Below are 20,747 nucleotides of genomic sequence, written 5' to 3' on the forward strand. Positions count from 1 at the left end.
AAATGGTTTTGCCTTAATATACAAAAGTCAAATTAGGGGTAATAAACACAATTTCTCTGAAAACTTAGAAGTTGCCCCATTGTCTTCCAAAACTTACTGCTGTGAATGAATAATCGTACATTATCCTGATGGGTGTTTTGCTCCTTCCGGAGCAACATGTGCGCTCAGATTAGATACTTTTATACCTACTTTTAAATGATTAGGGGTGCCTGGGTGGATCAGTCAGTTGAGCATCCAATTTCAGCTCAGGTCATGATCCCACCACTCAGTGAGTGCAAGCCCCACCCCACCCCCACCCCCATCGGGCTCTGTGTTGACAGCTCAGAGCCAGGAGCCTGCTTCAGATTCTGTCTCCAACTCTCTCTGCCCCTCCCCCTGCTCGCATACTGTCTCTCTCTCCTTCAAAAATAAAAAAAAACATTTAAAAAAAATGTTTTCAATCGCTGATTAGATTATGAGGATGTATCTACATCTGGTTGGGTTTTGGTTTTTCATAGCAGATAATAAATATCATTATTTAAGTAAGTCTACAAACCAAGTATATTTTCCCAGGTCAGAGACGTTTTCAAACCTTGTATCTTTGGATATTGCTTCTTTCTGAATGTTTTTATTTCTTCCTCACAATAGCCACATTATTCAAAGATTGATTCTTTTATTAGGTTCAGTAACTATTCTATTTCTTCCTATTAGTTTCATCCCTTTGTCCTTTTTCAGTGAATTCTAGGAGAGCAATTTAAGTTTGCCCTCGACATTACAGCATTTTTCTGCTGGTTCAATCCCTCCTTTCACTGACACTGATAGACTTTTTAGCTCTGCTGTGATACGTAAGTGTCCCTGAATTCTTTTTCTAATCTGAATTCATATCTCAGCCTGTTGCTTTGTCTTCCTCCTGATCTCTTTCAATAACCTCACATATTCTTCAAGTTCACGAAGATCGTGAAATATTGATCTTTAAATTATTTTTTTATTTCCTCCTAACAATAAATAGTTCAAAAGTTGTGTTTTCAAATGTAGTCTGTGTATTCATTCAGTTGAGAGCTTTTCATTGGTTCTCCAGTGATTCTGCTCTTTTGGTATATTCATCCTCTGTAAAGATCTCCTTGACGATAGATATGCAACACAATTTTGCCATTTGTGTCCTTCTATGGATCCCCTGGTCCCCTGGAGAATGTTCCCTGCAGAGCTAAGTTGCTTCATGCCCCTGTCCCAATGTCAGTGGTTTGGTGGCTGGTACTCATTTGGGGGGCTAAGGATGGTCAGGTTCTCTGACGCACTTAGGGGCAATTTATGTCCTCACAAATAAGGAGAGGGGCTTGGTTTTCTTCCACCAGATACAGTGCACAGAAGACATAATGATGCTCTTCCTCCCTCAGACTTGTCTGCAGCATTGATCTTTGGGCACCACACCTTTCAGGATTTGTTGTGACATGCTCAAGGCTCTCGCCTTATCTCCCCCAGACTGCAATGGGCAGGGAGGCAGGGATGGGGATGCTCTTCAATACTCTGCTGGGTTCACAGCTTCTTTAGATCTTGGGGGAGGGGGGACACCAAGGCCTCTTCTCACCTACCTCTGGCCAACTGAGCCGCTAACAATGAAAATGTCATCAATTGTGCTCCTGAAATCTGTCTCATTGTTGCTGAAGATAATAGAAATCCCTCCCAAGGCTAACAATTGTTGACAGTGTTCCTGTGGCTTTTTTTTGTGTTGTTTTCTGGTGATTTTCTGTACTTTCATGTGTATTTTAAGGACAAGTTGGAAGAGAGACTAGTGGGGCTAAAATAGCCTCAGACCACAGCTAGCCTCCTTTTCTTTGACTCTCCCATGACACAGAGCCCAGAAGCTGGCAAACAGTAGATTCTCAGTAAGGAAAGTAGAAAAAATTTAGTTTGGTCTGAGACATTTGGAACCAGAAGCCAACCTGGAACCAGCCTAGGATTTAGGTCAGGGGTCCGGATGTAATGGGTCACAAGAGGGGAAGTAGGCAGGAGACGAGTCCAGTGTGGACAGGAGGCTGCCCAGGAAGAGTCAGCTGAGGGGCTGGGGACTCCACGTGGAGCTGATACTGGGCCATCAAGGATTCTGAGGCCTTGCGTCTTCCTTCAGGAGAGTATTGGGAACAGCTGGGCTTGGGAATGCCATTGACCTGCGGTGTGGGCCTCAGGGCAGCAGAATGTAAGACCCAAACCGTGTAGCCAAGCCCTCCTGGCCCTCTGCAACATCTCCGCATCTGAGGCTCCATCCCTGAGGGAGCTCCTCAGCATCCAGGGACCGAGGCTTCCATTCCCAGCAGGTGTTCCAGCCACCTGGTCCTGGTGCTTACCAAGTCTCCTCCTCCTTCCACCCCAAGACTTTCAGACGGGGGTCATGTGAACCCTAAGAGTCCTCTTCTCTGGGCCCCATGTCTTCACAAAACGTGACTTCTAGATGTGTGTGCCCAGGTCACCGCACACACACGCCCCACATGTGTTTACTGAGCACGGGCCAGCCAGCGAAGGCGCAGGGCAGTGTCTGGGGGTGGCCGTGGCAGGAGGGACGCAGGATTCTGAAAACCCTACCTGCCTCTGCTCAGTAGGGCTGAAGGCAGCAGGGCCAGAGGAAGGCGAGAATAAGTCTCTCCATTTCCTTGGCCCAGGTCACTAGGGAAAACAAGCAAGGAGAACTGAGGAGGGGCGGAAGAGCGACGATGCCATCAAAGCACCCTGGAACAGCCTCCTACTCTGAGAACCGAGCCAGCCCCCGGGTCCCACCACATGTGCCCAATCACTCCAACCTCCTCTGTCCTGGAGAATGAGTCCTTGGAAGAAAAACTGCCCCCACCCCACATTCTACTCCCGGAAAAAGGTGCGAGTGAACGTGCCAGCCACCAAGGGTCGCCAGCTCTCCAGGACCCTAGCCTGCATGTGACAGTGACGGTCAGAGTTCGGAGGGTTCCCAAACCTGCTCCCGTCCCACCTCCTGTCACAGTCAGGACGGAGGGATTCTGCAAATGCTTTCAGGAAAGAATCATTCTTTCTTGGGGCATGTGCAATTGCAACTAGTTATTTTAGAGCACGTTCCACATACACATTAAAGGGAGGTTAAATATCGTGCCTAAAGCAACGAGGGAGACTTCTGGGAGCTCTGTGAATCCCCAGCTCAGTTAAGTGGGTGAAAGATGAGCATGTGGGGGGGGAGGTAGAGGAGGCAGAGGGGGGTTTGCCTGCGAACGCACGCCTTCCAAGCTGATCTGTGTCCCACTCCTCTGACCTGTCCGTCCACATGCCACAGGCACACACCAGAAAAACACTGACATTGCAACTTCCCACGTTGTAAGACACCGCAGAAGCTCCAAGACAGAAGTTCAAAGCCATAATAAAAGAAAGCAAGAGAAGCCTCTCGCCTTACTTTTTTTAAAACCATGGAATCGTCCCACCTATCAAAAGTATTTTTATCAGGGAGAAAAATGAGGGGAAAGAAACTTAATGTATGAATAGAGACAGAGAGGATTAGATAATGTCCCCGATAGTACTACCACTAGAAATATTGAACCTTAAGAAAGTCACTAACCCGCGGACACACATGGGCACAACCCTAGGCTTTGCACACGCGGCACCTTTCCAGTGACTGCTCAGGATTCTCTCCTTGCCACTCTCTAGTTACTCCAAAAGCGGCGTATTACTTTTCCCATTAGCACAGGGTACAGCCTGCACCTCTGCCTGCTGGACCACCCGTCGGGTGGTCTTTCCCCAGGCTTCTGTCAAAATCCCACCCAACCCGCAAGGACATCGTAAATTCCGTCTTCTCCAGAGAGCTAGGTCTGAGCCTCAGCTAGGAGGAGGATCCTCGAACCCCTGGTTTCCTGGCACATTTATACTTTCCCTTATGATCATCTGCATACACATCTTCCCTCCCTTAGAGACCCACCCCCCCCACCCCCGTCAACGGGCAGCCACAGCCCCTCAACACTTCACACTATTCCTGGCACCTGGACACTCGAGAATTTTGAGGGTGGCTGAAGGTACGAGTGGTTTGCAAGCTCTCCCACTAACTGCATCGTCTGGTTTCGTGAATGTGTCACGGCGCAGGGAACTGGCTTTCACGTTTTTATGATAAGGAGAGAAAGGAAAAGGAAAGACGAGGAAGGGGAAGGATAGAAAGAGAGGCTTTGGAGAAACAGGTTTATTGAACTCTTCCCTGGCAGCTCCTGGAATCCCGGAATTATTGAGGGAACAGTTTCCTGAAAGGATTGACCCTAAGTTCTTCCTCTTCTGAGTCATGTATCCTACAAAAATAGCTAGAAAAGCAACTGCTCCCCGGCTGAGAGCTTTATATATGTAGTCAGGCAGAACAGGGCATTGCTCACAATTCGTCCCTATTTATTGAGAACTTCTTATGAAGCCCATGAAGGGTAAAAGCTGAGTGTCTGTGGTTTGGAAGGCGGGCTGGGCAGGGATGGGTGTGAGAAAGAGGGGCAGAGGGGAGAGCAGGCAAGCCTGAGGGGCCAGCCTCCAGCCCATGACTCCACGCCCTCGGTATAAGAGTGCAGAAATCACAAGATGCCTGCTACGTGTGGACTTGCAGAAACCAGTGGCAAATGGGCTTCCCTGCCTGTGAACTTGGCAGAGCAGAGAAGCCGTCAAGACGCGGGCCTGTGGCTGCAGAGGGCAGCCAGGCCCACAGATGCGGCCAGGTCTCTACTGCAGTCTGAGGAGTTGAGGTTTGGGCCGATTATATCAACATATCAACATTTTCAGGGGCGGTAGGCGTCTCAGCTTGGATTCCTTTACACATACACACGTAGGCTTAGCACGATGCCTGAACTAAGCAGGTGCCCCTTAGTGTAAGCTCCAAGTGGCACTTTGGACCAAGAGGTTGTCACCAGAGCATAGCAGAAGCTGTTCTAGATGAGAGGGTGCCCTCCTCCACCCACTTTCTAATTCTTCCCACGCTTTACACATAACCAACTCGGGCCAGAGGCGGGGACTCTCCGGGGCCCGCTGTTCCAAGTGGAGACCACAGAGGCCCCGAATCATGGCAGGTTTGGAATCTTAGAGGTGCTGGGCTGGATGCACCCTCTCCCATAGGGGTCCCAGGCACACGTGCTCACAGAGAGGGCTCTACGCCCATTGGTTTGGACCTCATGAGTCCATCTGGGAGATGATTAAAAGGGGGAGGGAAAGATGACACGTTAAATAATGTAGAAAGCAGGGTCGTGTTTACTTTAAAGATGGAGAAAACAGTTTGCCAGTAAAACACAGTTCTCTGTTTCCCTCTAGAATTCTGTTATTAAAAATAATCTGCGATGAACCTCAGCACCTCTCTCACAAGACCTTCCAAAAGCTCTAGTAATAAAAATAATAAAGCATGTTCAAGAAGAGCAGAGTGCATTCCAGCCAGACAGCTGGACCACATTGCCTTCTGCACGGCTGGGGGGAGCAGGGAAGACGGCAGCTGGCAGATTCATAAATTAAGCACATTAAGGACAAAATTAGTAAATGTAAGTAAAGGAATGTTGTTTCCCCGGCCATTCGGATACACTCACACACGCCGTCTAAACATAAACATTAATTCGGCTCTTGCAACTTCTCTTACTTGTACGCACAAGCACCACGGACACACAAATGCAGACCCCGAAAAAGCACAGACGCAGAGACTCGCATACAGTCAATCCTGATTTGTGCGCACATGAGCACACTACGAAGACAACACAGGCACCCACAGCCGGCAGTAAATGCGCTGGTGGCTCTCTGTGGCTGTCAGGCTTAACCTCTGGAGCAGAGTGTCACGGAGAGGGAGCGGGAGGGCCAGAGTCCCCGCAAAATCTCACAGAGATCTTTCCCGGCAGAGCCTTATACAGAATTCTCTGGCCCCAAGTAGCGAAACAGTAATGCCCGGGGTTCGTTGAGTGCCACAGAAAATGAGGCCCTGTGGGTTTGCTCCTCTCGTGGCCCCCAGCTCTGAGGCATGCTCGGTGCCCCAACACTACCTCAGGGTCTCTGTGGGGGGGCAGACCCTGACCTCTTCCCCGAAAAGCGCCCGTCATTAAGATATGCAGGGTGAGCCTGGAGCGGCCCAACCCTGTCCAGGGGGAGAAGCATTGTTTGGTAACCTCCAACGTCCCCCATTTTAAAGTCAATAATTTTACAAAATGCTCACTGAAAAAAACCAAATATTGGGATTTTGAGAATTACATTTTGTAACATGTGGTGGGCACGGGGTGCGTTTGTTTTCTCTCTCCGCCCCACAGCCCTACTCCTTCCCTGTTCCATAAGGAGGCCTGCGTTCTTTGAGGAAGAGCCACGGAGGTATGGGACCGAACTCCCCTCCTCAGGGCACAGGGGCCAGCGCCCCCAGTGAGTAGGGGACGCCTGGCCTGGCCAATCCAAGTCTTGCTCTGCAGTTTTTTGTTGGGACTTGGGAGAGGGACACTCTTTCCTCTAGATTTGCTAACGTGGATGACAGGAGCATGGTCATCTGTGGCCACGCCCTCCCCTCCCTGCTTCAGAAAGAGGGTAAGTCAGCACAAAGGTGGGGGGGGGGGGGGGAGAGGCCTGACTTTGCCCGAGGGCAGCGAGCTTGAGTGAGTCCGGATTAACATAGATAAAGTCACATCTAGAAGACTATTAAACCCAAATCTTGTTATCACATTTCACGTGGACATTAAAACCCCTCAGATGGCAGCAGCTATGTCTGCTGGAGGTGAAATTGGGGATTTTCAGGCATTGGAGAAATTCTTTTGACAGGAGAAATCACACCAAAGGGCAGATGCTAAAAGGAGGGCTGGCTCCTGGGAGCCCCGAAATAGAATACAAAGTGCTTCTCCTGAACAGTGACAGTTGGTCCCTTCAGAGCTTGGCTAGTCATACCAACGAGGGCATCCAGCAGCCAGGTCACACTGCGGCCATAGGGCCTGTGGAGAAGGGTGGGGGTGCCCATCTGGGAGAACACAGGCACCCACGCAGGCAGGCAAAGAGAGCCCACCGCTTGACCTAAGGAGGACTTCTCTGTGTGGGAACATTTCTCTCTTTCTATTTTAGAACATGACACGTGGTAAGATTCACATTCTAAAAGATGTGCTTTTTGACTAAATAATAATAGATCAATGAAATCGTGGAAGATATCCACCCCATAATGCAGAATTAGCATGAAATGTTTTTGTACGTCTTTATCTCTAGATGTTTAGATTCAAAATAAATCAAAACAAAATGTTCTCAGCTTAATGTAACTTTATCAACATAATAGGTTCCTTTCCTCAAGTCAATTATCATGAAAGTTTATCAGAAACCTCCCCTCTATCGTAAATGGAAAGAGTAAGTGTGAATGATATTATTTTTCTTTTGGAAATATTCGCTGGGTTGTAGAAAAGCATGCTGAGGGGCACCTGGGTGGCTCAGTCGGCCGGGTGTCCAACTTCGGCTCAGGTCATGGTCTCACAGTTCATGGGTTCGGGCCCCGCGTCAGGCCCTGTGCTGACAGCGCGAAGCCTGGAGCCCACTTTGAGTTCTGTATCTCCCTCTCTCTGTCTCTCCCCTACGCCTACTCACACACTGTCTCTCCCTCTCCCTCTCTCTCTCTCTCTCTCTCAAAAATAAATAAACACTAAAAAAAAAAAGAAAGAAAAGAAAGAAAAGCATGTTGAGATCCTTTCAATTTATCTGGAATAACCTGATGAGTCAGAACTAATTTTCCTCAAAGCTTTAAAGACTGAGCCTAGAGAATCAACATCTGCACGTGCACACCCGCTCACCCACTCACTCACACACTCACATCCACACACTCATTCACACTCACACACACATGGCCCTGTGCTAGCTGCCTTGGGGAAATTAAAAATTAATGAGATGCAGCAGAACCTTCTATTGAGGCCTCCCACTGCTGGAAGAGCTAAAGCACACCCATAAATAGTTCTAGAACAGGCCGGCCTAAGGAGGTCAGAGTGTTTTATAGAGGAAGTGGGACTTGAAGATGGAAGCACTTCAGATGATAAGGCGGGAAAACGAGAACATTCTCAGAGGCAGGGACTGAGGTGTAGGTAGTCTGTAACAGGTGCCGGAGGTCCTTGAACTCTGTGCTCGGAAGTCCGAATGCTATTACACAGGCGAAAGAAAGTCTGTGAAGGACAAGTATTGGAGAGTGACACCCCCCAGGTATGTGTCTCGCGGAGGGCCTTCCAGTGGCAATGTGGAAAGTGGTCTGAACTGAGTTACCCTAGAGACAGCTGAGGCTGTGGTTGAGGCCACCGAGCTCAAATGTGAGGACTACGGACAGGATCGGAGTTTCTCTCAGACTAGCAGAGTAACTGTAAGGAGTCAAAAAGTCTCCCAAGATAATGCCATTTACAGAAACAGAATAAAGAAAAGGCCTAGATATCCCCCCCAAGAAATTAGTTCTAGAGACATAAAGAGCAGTCCACTTATCCTGGTGGGAAAGTTCTATCAGCAGAAAAAAAAGGGGGGGAGGGGAACAGCAATTCTCCTTTATCACCCTTCTTCTATTCTCAGCTAAAGAACCATTAAACCCAGAAGAAGAAAGCAAACCCAAAGTGAGGAAGAAAGGATGCTGTGGTCCCCAGAATGCATATGTGAGCTCTCCTAGTATATGCATATTTTTTTAAATAGCAGACTGGGCGGTTCTGCTTTTGCAGGACCATGCCTTTACTCGTGCCAAACCCTTTGCTAATCTTGCTTCCTTCTTGGGTTTTAATCACTGGGAGTTCTTCATACACACCCATACTGCCATGCTGATTTCCCTGGAACTCCATTGTCATTTTGTGGCAACTGTGTCCTCATATTGTGATCAAATGATTTACTTTGAGGAATGGAGTAGTTCAGTGGGATCACAGTCAAGGTATTTGTCATACCTTCTTTACTATAATCTCCCTGTGCATGTTTTTTTACTGCTTAAAATCACTAAGGAGGAGTCATGGGCACCAGTAAAACCCAGAGTGGCTGAGGGGTCCTGAGGGGAGCTAATGAAAGAAGAGTCTTGGGGACCCACAAGTATCAGTCCCTGGTCAGAGTCAGCCATGCATGCTCCCTCACCTCCTCCCAGACCCTCTGCTTATCACCAGAGGGCTGACTGTTCCAAAACCATCACTTGCATTAACCATTCAGTTGGCATGAAGAACCATACAGGTTGAAAGCATGCTTGAGAAAAGAAGAGGAGGTCTCAGAAGCATGGAGGCCAGAGCAGGCTGGGGTTGGGGGAAGAGAACCCATGGAGGAGGAGGGTCAGGCTGAGAATGTACACAGTAGCAGGAATCCCAGGAAAGGCCCAAGATTAAAACCTGCCTTTGATAAGACTTGATGCAGGGCCCTGGAGTTCATATCACGTGCTGTAAGTGGTCAGGCACCCACTTCCCTACCACAGTATAGTGTCCACATCACAACTTCACCATTCACTGTGCGTAACCCTGCCAGAAAGGGCCTTTGGCTGCAGGGGATTCTCCCCCAGCAAAAAGAGGTGGGCTTCAGTACACGAGCATCATTTATTCAAACTGTTCAGGCAAATTTATCACTGGAGATCCCAGAAGCTCATGAAAATAGAGCTTTCATTTCTGCCTTGACAGACAATGTTATGTATGCTAATATCACAGGCAAAGTTAATAGAGATTGCCTTTTCCTTAGTGAATTGAATTTTTATTTTACTGAATATTGTTTGAGATAGATGCACTACTCAGAGGCTTCTTTTCCTAAACATTCATTCATTCCATGAGCCCCTGAGGATGCCACATGTGTGCTGGGAAGAGAGGCCTTTGGAGACCAGAATAACTTGGCTGCTGCTGGAGGGCTGACTGTCAAAACTGACATGTGATGTAGAGACAAGGGAGACACCGAGTGCAGAGGGTGACCAGCGAGCCCAGGCAGGGCACGGAGCAGGGACAGGGAGGACAGGTGGGAATTTGCTGGGCAGAGAAAAAGAGAAAGGCAGTTCAGAAAGAGGAAATGCCTCTTGCAAAAGCCAAGATCTTGAAGAATTAAACTAAGGAAGTAGCAATATAAATATAGAGAGGAGAATAATACAAGACCATTAGAGGGGAGTGAATTCCAAAGACCTTCCATAATGGGAGTGAAGGAGCGGAGGCATCGAGCCTGACAATGTCAGGGCTGAGGGGCCGGAGCCAAGGTGGTGTCTGATTGAAACTGGGAATAGGAAGAAGCAGAATTTCAGGGAAGGAAATGAGTTCAGTCTTGACCATGCCTGTGGGACAGTCCAGTGCAGGTCTTTACTGGGCCTTGCTCCTGTGGAGGTCAGGGAATTAGGGTCCATAGTAGAAAAAATCCAGGACATCTGAGTTACTCAGAGCATTTGATAAATTAGCAGAGAGCAGAGATATGCGGAGCACATTTTCCTACGGTTTGTAGAATTCAGATATGTAGAAGTTGGGTGCAGAGAAGAAGACATAGTTTGGAGAGACTACTGAAGAACAAACACCCCCAGATGTAGAAAGAGAGAGAGCAGGGGAGCCTGGGTGGCTCAGTCGGTTAAGCGTCCGACTTCAGCTCAGGTCACGATCTCGCGGTCCGTGAGTTCGAGCCCTGTGTCGGGCTCTGCGCTGATGGCTCAGAGCCTGGAGCCTGCTTCCGATTCTGTGTCTCCCTCTGTCTCTGCCCCTCCCCCATTCATGCTCTGTCTCTCTCTGTCTCAAAAATAAATAAAACGTTAAAAAAAATTTAAAAAAAAAAAGAGAGAGAGCAGACTAGCAGACTAGTAGGCATGTGGGCTTCTTTCTTTGTGTCAAGAGCTTTCTCTCTAATGCCTCATCCAGTCGTCCTAAAGACTGTCCATTGTTGCCATCGTCCCCATTTTGTAGGTGAGCAAAGTAAGTCTCAGAGATGTGAAGTGACCAGCCCGTAACCACACAGCTATTACACGGCAGAGCTGGGATTCAAATTACTGCAAAGCCTGAGTTCTTTCCACTGTGCCGAGCAGCACCACGACTCTCGGACAGTGGCAAGGTCACACCTTCAGATTCTGGAAAGAGAACAGGTGAGAGATGGATTGAAAAACCGCCCCACCACTTTGACATCCGGGGTGTGAATGCCGGCCTAGTTCCCCTGGGGTTTGGGAGGTAGGAGCTGCATTGAGTGACTGAAGCAGAGACTGGAAGGGGAACAACATACGCCAGGTTCTCTTTCCAGAGCTTCACTAGAAGATAAAGTGCTTTCACCCAGGCTTCGGAGCAAGAGCGTTTTTGTTTCCCCAGGTTTTTGCTGCTGTTGGTATTTGAAACTTGCACAAGCTCATCATCTGTGGAGAAGGGGTCAAAGAAGGAAAACTCAAGGACTCAGGAAAGCAAGGGGTTAAATAAATATAGGAAGAAATGAAGTATCTAAGAGAGAGGAGGTGAGGCGTCAAGATCTAAAATGAAGGAACTATTATTATTCCCGGATGAGGGGGTGGGGGCACCTGTGCGGAGAGACCTAAGAACGGGGAGAAGAGCCAAGAAGCAGATAGATCCGCGGCTTTGGAGACACGAAGCCGAAGGAGCCCTCATCAAACATAAAGCAGGGGGTGTGGGCAGCCACGGAGATGGGGGCGAGGAGGAGCGAGGCGACGGGAGGAATGGAAGCGGCTGCCGGCCAGAGTCCCGTGTGCAGTGAAGCGTGAAGACCACACACGGGCGTCGCATGGAGAACGTAACCCTCCCGTCTCCTTGGCCAGCCCTCAGCCGCAGGTGAGCAAGAAGGGGGAAGCAGACGGCTCTGCGGGTTCACAGTTGGGCTCTGGCAGAAGGTCAAGGGGGAGAGGGATCCCACCGGACTGGCGGGACACGACACGGAAAAGACATTTACGAGAAGAAAGGCTTGTTGCCATGTATGTTGTGACGGGAATTGGCAAGACTTTTATATCATCAGGAGTCTGATTCAGCTCAGTTTTGAACAACGTTGAGATAGCTCTCCTTAATGCTTTGTTTCAAGGTTCTCTAATCTTGTACCCCCACCTCTCTTTCAACACACAGAAGATAAATGCCAAAGAGACAAACTTCCCAGTTTGCCTCAGGAGACAGAGGAAAGCAAAGCTAGAGGGCCATCTAGGATGCAGAGAGGAAAGCGTGAACCGTCTACACACATAGGCAGCTCTCCGGGCCCGTGCCGTGCGCGCAAGTGACGCCAGGTCTGGGGAACTCAGGACTGCCAGTGCTGCTCTCCTCCAGAACTGGTAAGCATGTCCCTGGAGGCTCAGCTTGCTTGGAACCGTCTTCTTCCACATTCTTCTCCTTGCAGCAGTCTCTATCCCTTTATCTTGAAAATAAGGCCTAGGACCTGGAGGGGCTTAATGCCTCCAAAACTCTAGCAGTTCATGGCCCTTCCTGCTTGTTGGGTGGCCAGTCTACAACCATCTCTGATGCATCCTCCTGGGACCCTCACCCCCAGTGCAAAGCAAGAAACATTCAACTATGAGAGCTCTTCACAGAGTGAGAGACATGGCCATGGAAATTATATTCCTTTTAGGGGAAAAAAAAAAAAAAATGAGTGGACCTAGGGTGCTGGGTCTTTCCAGCTTCCAGACGGATGCCAAGCCGACATCAGAGGCCCAGGCCTGGGACAGACAGGAAGCCAGGATGGAAAAGAATGCCACGGTTTAAACACCTTCCCAGAGTCTTGTGCCTCTTCACCAGAGTCTTAAAAACCATTTGATCCAAAATACTTAAAAAATGGTCAAGGGGCGCCTGGCTGGCTCAGTCAGTTAAGCATCTGACTCTTGATTTCGGCTCGGGTCATGATCTCACGCTTCGTGGGTTTGAGTCCCGCATTGGGCTCTGTGCTGACAGTGCAGAACCTGCTTGGGATTCTCTCTCTCCTTCTCTCTCTCCCCCTCTCCCCTCTCTCTCTCTCTCTCTCCCTGAAAAATAAATAAGTAAACATTTTGTAAAAGAAATAAATAAAGTAAATCCAAAACGTAGCCCCTTCTCATCCTCTCGGCCACTATCAGGCCAGTCCAAACCGCCACCTTCTCTTCCCAAATCATTACATGAGACTCTTCCCTCTTCCCCCTGTTTCTGCCCTTGCGCCCACATACCCTTCCAGTCTAGTCACAACACAACAGCCAGAATAATCTTTTTAAAGCTTAAGTGAAATCATGTCACTCCTTTGTTGAAAATCCCTCGATGCCTTTCCCTCTCGAAGTCCTTAAAATGGCCCAGATAATTCCCATGGCCTGAAGTCCTCACCATCAGCATCCCCAAGGACTCCTCTGTCAGGCTTATCCTGGCCCCACCCACACTGGTCTTGGGTCCCATCTCAGGGTTTTCATAGGCTCCCCCCAGGTCTCCTCCTGGCTTGTTCCCTTGCCCCTTCAGATCTAGGCTTTACCTGGCCACCTTATTTAAAATTGTCAGCACCTCCCTCCACCCACCCAACTCTCTCCTCTTCCCTGCTCTCTCGGGTTTCCAGAGCACCGATTGCTTTTCTTCATCTGATATACTTTAACTTGTTTACTTGCTTATTTTCTCTCTTCTACCCCATTCCATCCCTCACTGAACATAAGCAAGCTGGGATATTTTTTTCCTCTGTTTTATTCACTTCCTCATGTCTACTGCAGAGACCAAGAGGAGGGCCTCAATAGACCTTTGTCAACAAACGCATAAAAACTCAGGTCTCTCTTCACTTTCTCTCCTTCCTGTAATTTCTATCACCTTTTGTGGTTTTTTAAATCTTTTTTTTAACTTTTATTCATTTTTTGATAGAGACAGAGCGTGAGTTGGGGGAGCGGCAGAGAGGGAGGGAGACACAGAATCCGAAGCAGGCTCCAGGCTCCGAGCTGTCAGCACAGAGCTCCACGTGGGGCTCAAACTCACGGACCGTGAGATCATGACCCGAGCTGAAGTCGGACGTGGAACTGACTGAGCCATCCAGGTGCCCTTATCACCTTTTGTTTTTGATCTGATCTGTGAGGATCCCTCCAGTTCTTCTCCTTCTCTGCCTCAGATTTTAGAGTCCATTTGTCATTCATTACTGCTAGTGAGTTTTCATTTAATCTGTGCCATTGTGGACTATTTTTTAATTTCCAAGAACACTGTCTTGTTCTCCTGCTCCTTTTTCATAACTGCCTAAGCTTGCGTTTAATCAAAGCAGTGGCTCCTAAGCGCTTTCTGAGACCAGAAAAGACGCTTCTGTTTTCTGCATTAACTATTTGAGTCTGGGGGGGCTTGCTTGGATTGCAGGGCTAGACCCCTCCTTATGCCAAAGTGCTGGCTCACAGAGCCACCCAGTGGCTTTTTCCCACGCATCCGCATTTGTGAGCAGAGGCCTTGACTGATCCACTTGGACTCAGAAACCAGACATCAGGCTCCAAGTCCTTCCTCCTGCTGCCGCTTCCCCACGTGGGCCTCACTGCCCACCTGCCTGACACAGAGGTAAACCAGATGGTCCTTTAACCCCCTTTCCAGATTCTGCAGTTGATGAGTCCATGAGTAACATACTTAATAGCATTTGATAGTTATTGGATAATTTTCTTATCACCAAGGTAATTATCAAAGTAATTCCACTTCCTGGTCATTACCCTACACAATATTTACAAGGTGCCTTGTTAAGCATGGTACAGAAATCATAGTTTAAAAAAAAAAATTAGAAATGAAGCTTATTGAGCACCACTGCATCCAAAGTTTAGGTTTGTCAAGGGACATAATCCTTGTTTCTGTGAAGCTTAAATACTCATTGGAGAGTGTTCCAAATGATCCACAGCTGTGATCCAAACAAACCCAAACTTAGTGGGTAAAAACAACAACCACTTTCTTATCTCTCCCAATTTCTGGGCCCAGGAAACTTGGCAGTTTGGCTGGGTGATTTTGCTGTTCCACGTGGCATTGCAGAGGTCACTTGTGGTATTCAGCTGGCAGGTGGACTCTTTTGGAGGGACCAAGCTGGTTTCACTCACACATCTGGTAACTTGGAAAAGATGGGGACAGGGCTCAGCGGTGACTGTCAGCCAGAGCTCTAACACTCCCTCTCCAGCATGGTGATCTCAGAGTAAGTGGACTTCTCAAAGGGGGCCTCGGGATTGCGAGCCTGGGTGTTTTGGTAAATGAGACAGAAACTGCATGGCCTTTTATGACCTGGTCTCAGAGTCAATGGTAGCATCACTTCTGCTATATATTATTGTTCCTAGCAGCCCACTCAGATTCAAGGGAAAGGGGCATAGAGACACCACCTCTCATGGGAAGAGTGTCAAAGAATTTGCAGCCATGTTTTAATATCCCCACAGGAAGCAATAATACTTAAAAAAGAACCTCTTTAAAAGAAACCTCTTAAAAAAGAACTTCTTAAAAACAACTTGACCTATGCATGACTGTTTACAGCAAATCTATTCATAGACACCAACAATGAAAATAATCCAAGGGCCCTTCAATGGTTGAGCGGATAAACAAACTATGGTACCCCCTATGATGGAATGCTACTCAGCAACAAAAAAACACATATGTTATTGATACACGCAATAACTTGGATGAAACTCAATGGTATTATGCTAAGTGAAAGAAGCCAATCTCAAAGGTTACATCGTCTGTCATTGCATTTATGTAACATTCTCAGAATGCCCAAATGATAATTATGGAGAACAGTTTAGTAGGTGCCAGGGGCTGATGGGGTGACTATAAAGGAACAGCACCAGGGAGTTTCTGGAGTGTGGAACAGTTTTGTATGCTGATAGTGGCGAGTGGGTACTTGCGTTAAAACTCATAGAATTATACTCCCCAAAAGTGTCATTCTTACTGGTATGTTAATTTTAAAAATAAAATAAAATATGGGAATGCAAGCTGGTGCAGCCACTCTGGAAAACAGTATGGAGGTTCCTCAAAAAACTAAAAATAGAACTACCCTACGACCCAGCAATTGCACTACTAGGCATTTATCTACGCGATACAGGTGTGCTGTTTTGAAGGGACACACCCCCATGTTTATAGCAGCACTATCCACAATAGCCAAAGGATGGAAAGAGCTCAAATATCCATCGATGGATGAATGGATAAAGAAGATGCGGTAGATAGATAGATAGATAGATAGATGCAATGGAGTATTACTCGGCCATCAAAAAGAATGAAATCTTGCCATTTGCAACTATGTGGATGGAACTGGAGGGTATTATGCTAAGTGAAATTAGAGAAAGACAAAAATCATATGACTTCGCTCATATGAAGACTTTAAGAGACAAAACAGATGAATATAAGGGAAGGGAAACAAAAATCATATAAAAACAGGGAGGGGGACAAAACAGAAGAGACTCATAAATATGGAGAACAAACTGAGGGTTACTGGAGGGGTTGTGGGAGGGGGGGATGGGCTAAAGGGGTAAGGGGCACTAAGGAATCTACTCCTGAAATCATTGGTGCACTATATGCTAATTTGGATGTAAATTTTTAAAAAATAAAAAATAAAATTAAAAAAAATAAAGTGGGTGGGAACGGTAAATAAATAAATAAATAAATAAATAAATAAATAAATAAATATAAATAAAACAACTTTGAACCCAGTGACAATTAACTTATTCTGGGCTGACTATATGGGCACTGAAGCAATTCTGAATAAGAGACTTAATCAGTTGTGCACGGGATGCATGTGCTGGGGAAGTGAGGGGAAAATCCTGTCTCATACTCTTCACGCCCTCACCAAGGGCTCTCAGTTCATTCTGACCTGACTCAGGAGTGGAGCCCCAGTGAGTCCTGCCTTGCCCGACAGCCAGGGACGGAACAGAGGCACAGAAAGATTCAGGAACCTGCAGGAGTCACACACCAAGTCGTCAGCTCTGATTGCCAAGAACCTCCTGCTTAGCAGAACTCCTCATGGCCCTGTGAGCATCTGACAGCAGGCACAAGGACACCCGCCAAAACTCCTCCAGACCCCTCCCCAAGTTTCATTTTTCTGCAATTAAAATATTTGTCAAAGAGGATTTAATCCTACTGCTGTAAAGTGCTATGTCAAACAGATTTGGCTCAACATTTTTAAATGTTCTACGAAATGGTTACTCCCAACAGTAATTCAACTATGTTACCATGGCTTTAAACAAAAACAGCAACTAAAAAGACCATATTTTGACATACCAGGAAAAATCATTTTGAGGCACAGAGTCATGAATACTTTGGTAGAAAAAAAAAATTAAGTCCAACTGTAACAGAGATCCCTAAAATGAAATCTCAGAAAACCTGTAAGTCAAAGGAGGGACAAATGCAAATCTAAGGAAAGCAGAGGTCATGATATTAATACCAAACCGTGCAAGAGAGCGGCTTTTTGGGAAATTCTTGATTCGTTTTACCTCCATTTCTATTCACCACACTTTGTTTGGATTGCCCTTTGGATCAGGAGTAGTCTGAAATATAGCTAATGGTAAATCCAAATTGTAAAGTAGACAGCTATTTCCATAAGTGAAAATACAAGTAGATGTGTAAGTAGGTTAAGTCCATTTATGTGAAAGAGTATTTAAGTGCTAAGGACAGATTGTGGCCTGAGGAGCCTCAGGGAGGGGGGAGGGAGGAGAGGGAAGGACATCTTCGAGGTTCAGGCGCCTGCAGAGGGAGAACACAGGGGCACAGGGCACGGCGGGGCCAGAGATACACATGGCCACAGACCGTGTGGGCAGAGAACATGGTGGGTGGAGAACTTGGTGGGTAGAGAACATGGCGGGAGGCCACAGACACTTAGGAAGGCACACGCCTGCCCCTGCCTGAGTCACACTGGTGGCCCAGACTCCTGGACATCACTCAATGCCCTGACTAAAGGCAGATGAGAAGAGGAAGATCTCACGCCGGACACCAAGAATGGACCGCTGCACCTCAGGTTTCCCAAGGGCACCCCTGCTTTCTATTCCTCTCCTTCTGAAGGCCCCAAAGTACTCAATTACCATCGCATCTGTGAGATATCTAAGGTTCCGCCCTCCCTTTGGCCTTCTATGTCTCCATTTTTTTTCTTTGCTAATTTCTTGCTGGCAAATAAAGACCAAATGAGGAAGAAACAATCTCTTAGAGAAACCAAGTTGTGCTTTTTGCTTCCGGTCTGTTACTAAAGATGTCATCAAGAATCCTCTGTAGTTTTGTTTTTTGTTTTTTTGTTTTTTACGGTCTACCCAACACACACAATGTAGAATTCTAGGGGAGAAATATGCAACGGCACGAAGAGGGTCACATTATGATGTTGGGAAGCACAGTCAAAAAGAACATCAATCCTCACTGTGGTTTCACGTCCAATTTACGTCACAGGTCAACACATATAGTAACTCCTCCAGGAATTATAAGGACAAAATAGAATAAACCAGTGTCCTAGGGAGGTTTTAACGTATCTACTTTGATACACATTTTTAACAGTTCAAGTACATAAAAATCAAGACATAAAGAATCCAAATAATATACAATCTGTCCCTGGTTCGGAAGTATGCACATTACTTTTTGCTATTTCAGAAGAGTGCTGTAGGGGGACTTGTAACAATTAATCATGTTTTCAATTACAAAGAGAAAATGAAATATTAATTCTGATCTTCACTGTAAAACTCACGTCTCTGCTCAGCCTGCCTATGACATGTCCTGGAGAAAGACCAACAGCCCAGTCATGTCCTATAAAATCTACACAGAGAGGCAGTGAAGTGCATAGTCCCTGGGATCAAACGGGCTGTACCTGGCTCCAACCCTGTCATTCACAGTGTGACCTCTCTATACCTTAGTCGTCCTCTTCTTTAAAATGGGGAAATAGGGCGCCTGGGTGGCGCAGTCGGTTAAGCGTCCGACTTCAGCCAGGTCACGATCTCGCGGTCCGTGAGTTCGAGCCCCGCGTCAGGCTCTGGGCTGATGGCTCGGAGCCTGGAGCCTGTTTCCGATTCTGTGTCTCCCTCTCTCTCTGCCCCTCCCCCGTTCATGCTCTGTCTCTCTCTGTCCCAAAAATAAATTAAAAAAATAAAAAAATAAAAAAAAAAAAAAAAATAAAATGGGGAAATGACAGCCGTGGCCTCAGAGTACTATGGGGCCAACTGAATAGAAGGTTAGAGTAGGTGTTAGTTATTAAATACATACATAGAATTTCAATCTATCCACACTGGGAATCATTGAAATATTTATTCCCTTTGGGGGAAAAATGTTATAGGTAAAAGGCACATTTATTCCTTCTAAATTCATACTATTTTACAGTAGGAAATGCGGTACACATAAAATGCTTCTGAAAGTGCCCAACAAATAGAAAATGCACAGTAATAGCTATTATTATTATTATTATTATTATTATTATTATTCCTACTACTGCTACATCATCCAGGGCTTAAAAACACTATTAAAAAGAAGCAATTCAAAGGAAGAAATGGTTCGTGCGAGAGATTTGCAACTTTAAGGCTATAAGTGTGGGGGCATCCAAGAAAGGAAATAGAAATCTTACACTCAGAAAATTTCAGAGGATAATTCTCACTCTGTATTACTCAAGAGCTTTAAACATGCACAGAAGAGAAAACCCAGCTCGGCCTGGCTTAAAAATAATCAAAACACACAACTTGCCATCCAAGTTAATACAGCTTTAGAGTTGGTTGACCCAGGGGCTCTCCAATGTCATGAAGCTCTAAGCTTCTGTCTTTCTCCCACAGCACTGTTCCATCTTCTCATGACTACAGTTTGGCTGCCTGTAAAAGCAGACTATATGCTTCTTCATTCTTGACTAGAGGAGGTCCCACTATTTCAACATAAGTTTCTGCACCCCTGTCCCTGAAGACTGTGGCCAGGGGAAGGGCTGGTGCCTACCTGAAGCAAGAACTGGGATGGGTGCTCACCTTCCCCTCCGATGGCAGAAGGCAGAAAAGGGGGGAAATTCAAGAGATAATGTGGGCAGTAATAATTGTTGTAATAGTGCTGAATAGTGAACAGTAGTTAGTGCTGAATAGTTCACCACTGTGTTCGCTGTATCCCTGAGTGAGTTTTTCAGGATGCAAACATTGGATAGTTAATTAGCTGTGCCCACTATACACATCCTTTGATCCTTTGAGACAGATTTGCCACATGCGAGCAGGCCAGTTCTGCCTGAAGGGTGGTCAGTGAGCTATTCTGTCAGAAATCATTTGCTGACTAATTAAATATCCAAAGAGATCAACAGGCTTCTCGTGTGGTCCCTTTCAGCCAAGTGTTTCTGTGCTGGGCAGCATGAAAATCCAGGATGATGGCTCCACTGGGCTCAACATGGAGATGTGGCCCAGAAGGCCATAGTCTCACTGTGCCTGAGGCTGAGACCAGGTCAGGAGGGCCAATGCTGACCCAGGCCCAGGCCGTGCTCCTTCTATTGTACTTCCTCAAATTAGCCGTCTTGATTACGCAGCCAAATTACACAGCTTTCTGAATTCATCCAAAATTCTGACAAAAGATTTTTTTTTTCCAAGTCTGGTTTATTTCCAAAGGTGAAAAAGTCTAAATTGTAAAATATTTCAATGTCTCAACAAAAGTAAACAAGGGAGAATTAGGTGAAACATCATGGAAGTTTATAAAAAAACCCCTACACAGAATGAAGAATCCCCAAGGGCATTTGTCTGGTTTAAATTAATAACTTAGGCTACGATTAAAACACCGTTTGTATGAATCCTCCGGTTACCCCACATAATGAGAAAGGTCAAAGTATGACCATGTGTGACGTATGGTTTGGGGCCTTGCTCACATTCTTCCATTTGGAATGAGAGCTCGCCTAACTTCACCTGGAGGCTCTGTGCCATTAGCACGGAAGCATGTGCCTCCTGGAATCTCAGGAACCTGTTGCCCCACATCTAGCCTGAAGTGATACTAGCTGTGGGCCCTGTGCCTTTTTGTTTAAAATTCACT

This window comes from Neofelis nebulosa, chromosome 13 (assembly GCF_028018385.1).
Source record: "Neofelis nebulosa isolate mNeoNeb1 chromosome 13, mNeoNeb1.pri, whole genome shotgun sequence".
Taxonomy (NCBI): Eukaryota; Metazoa; Chordata; class Mammalia; order Carnivora; family Felidae; genus Neofelis; species Neofelis nebulosa.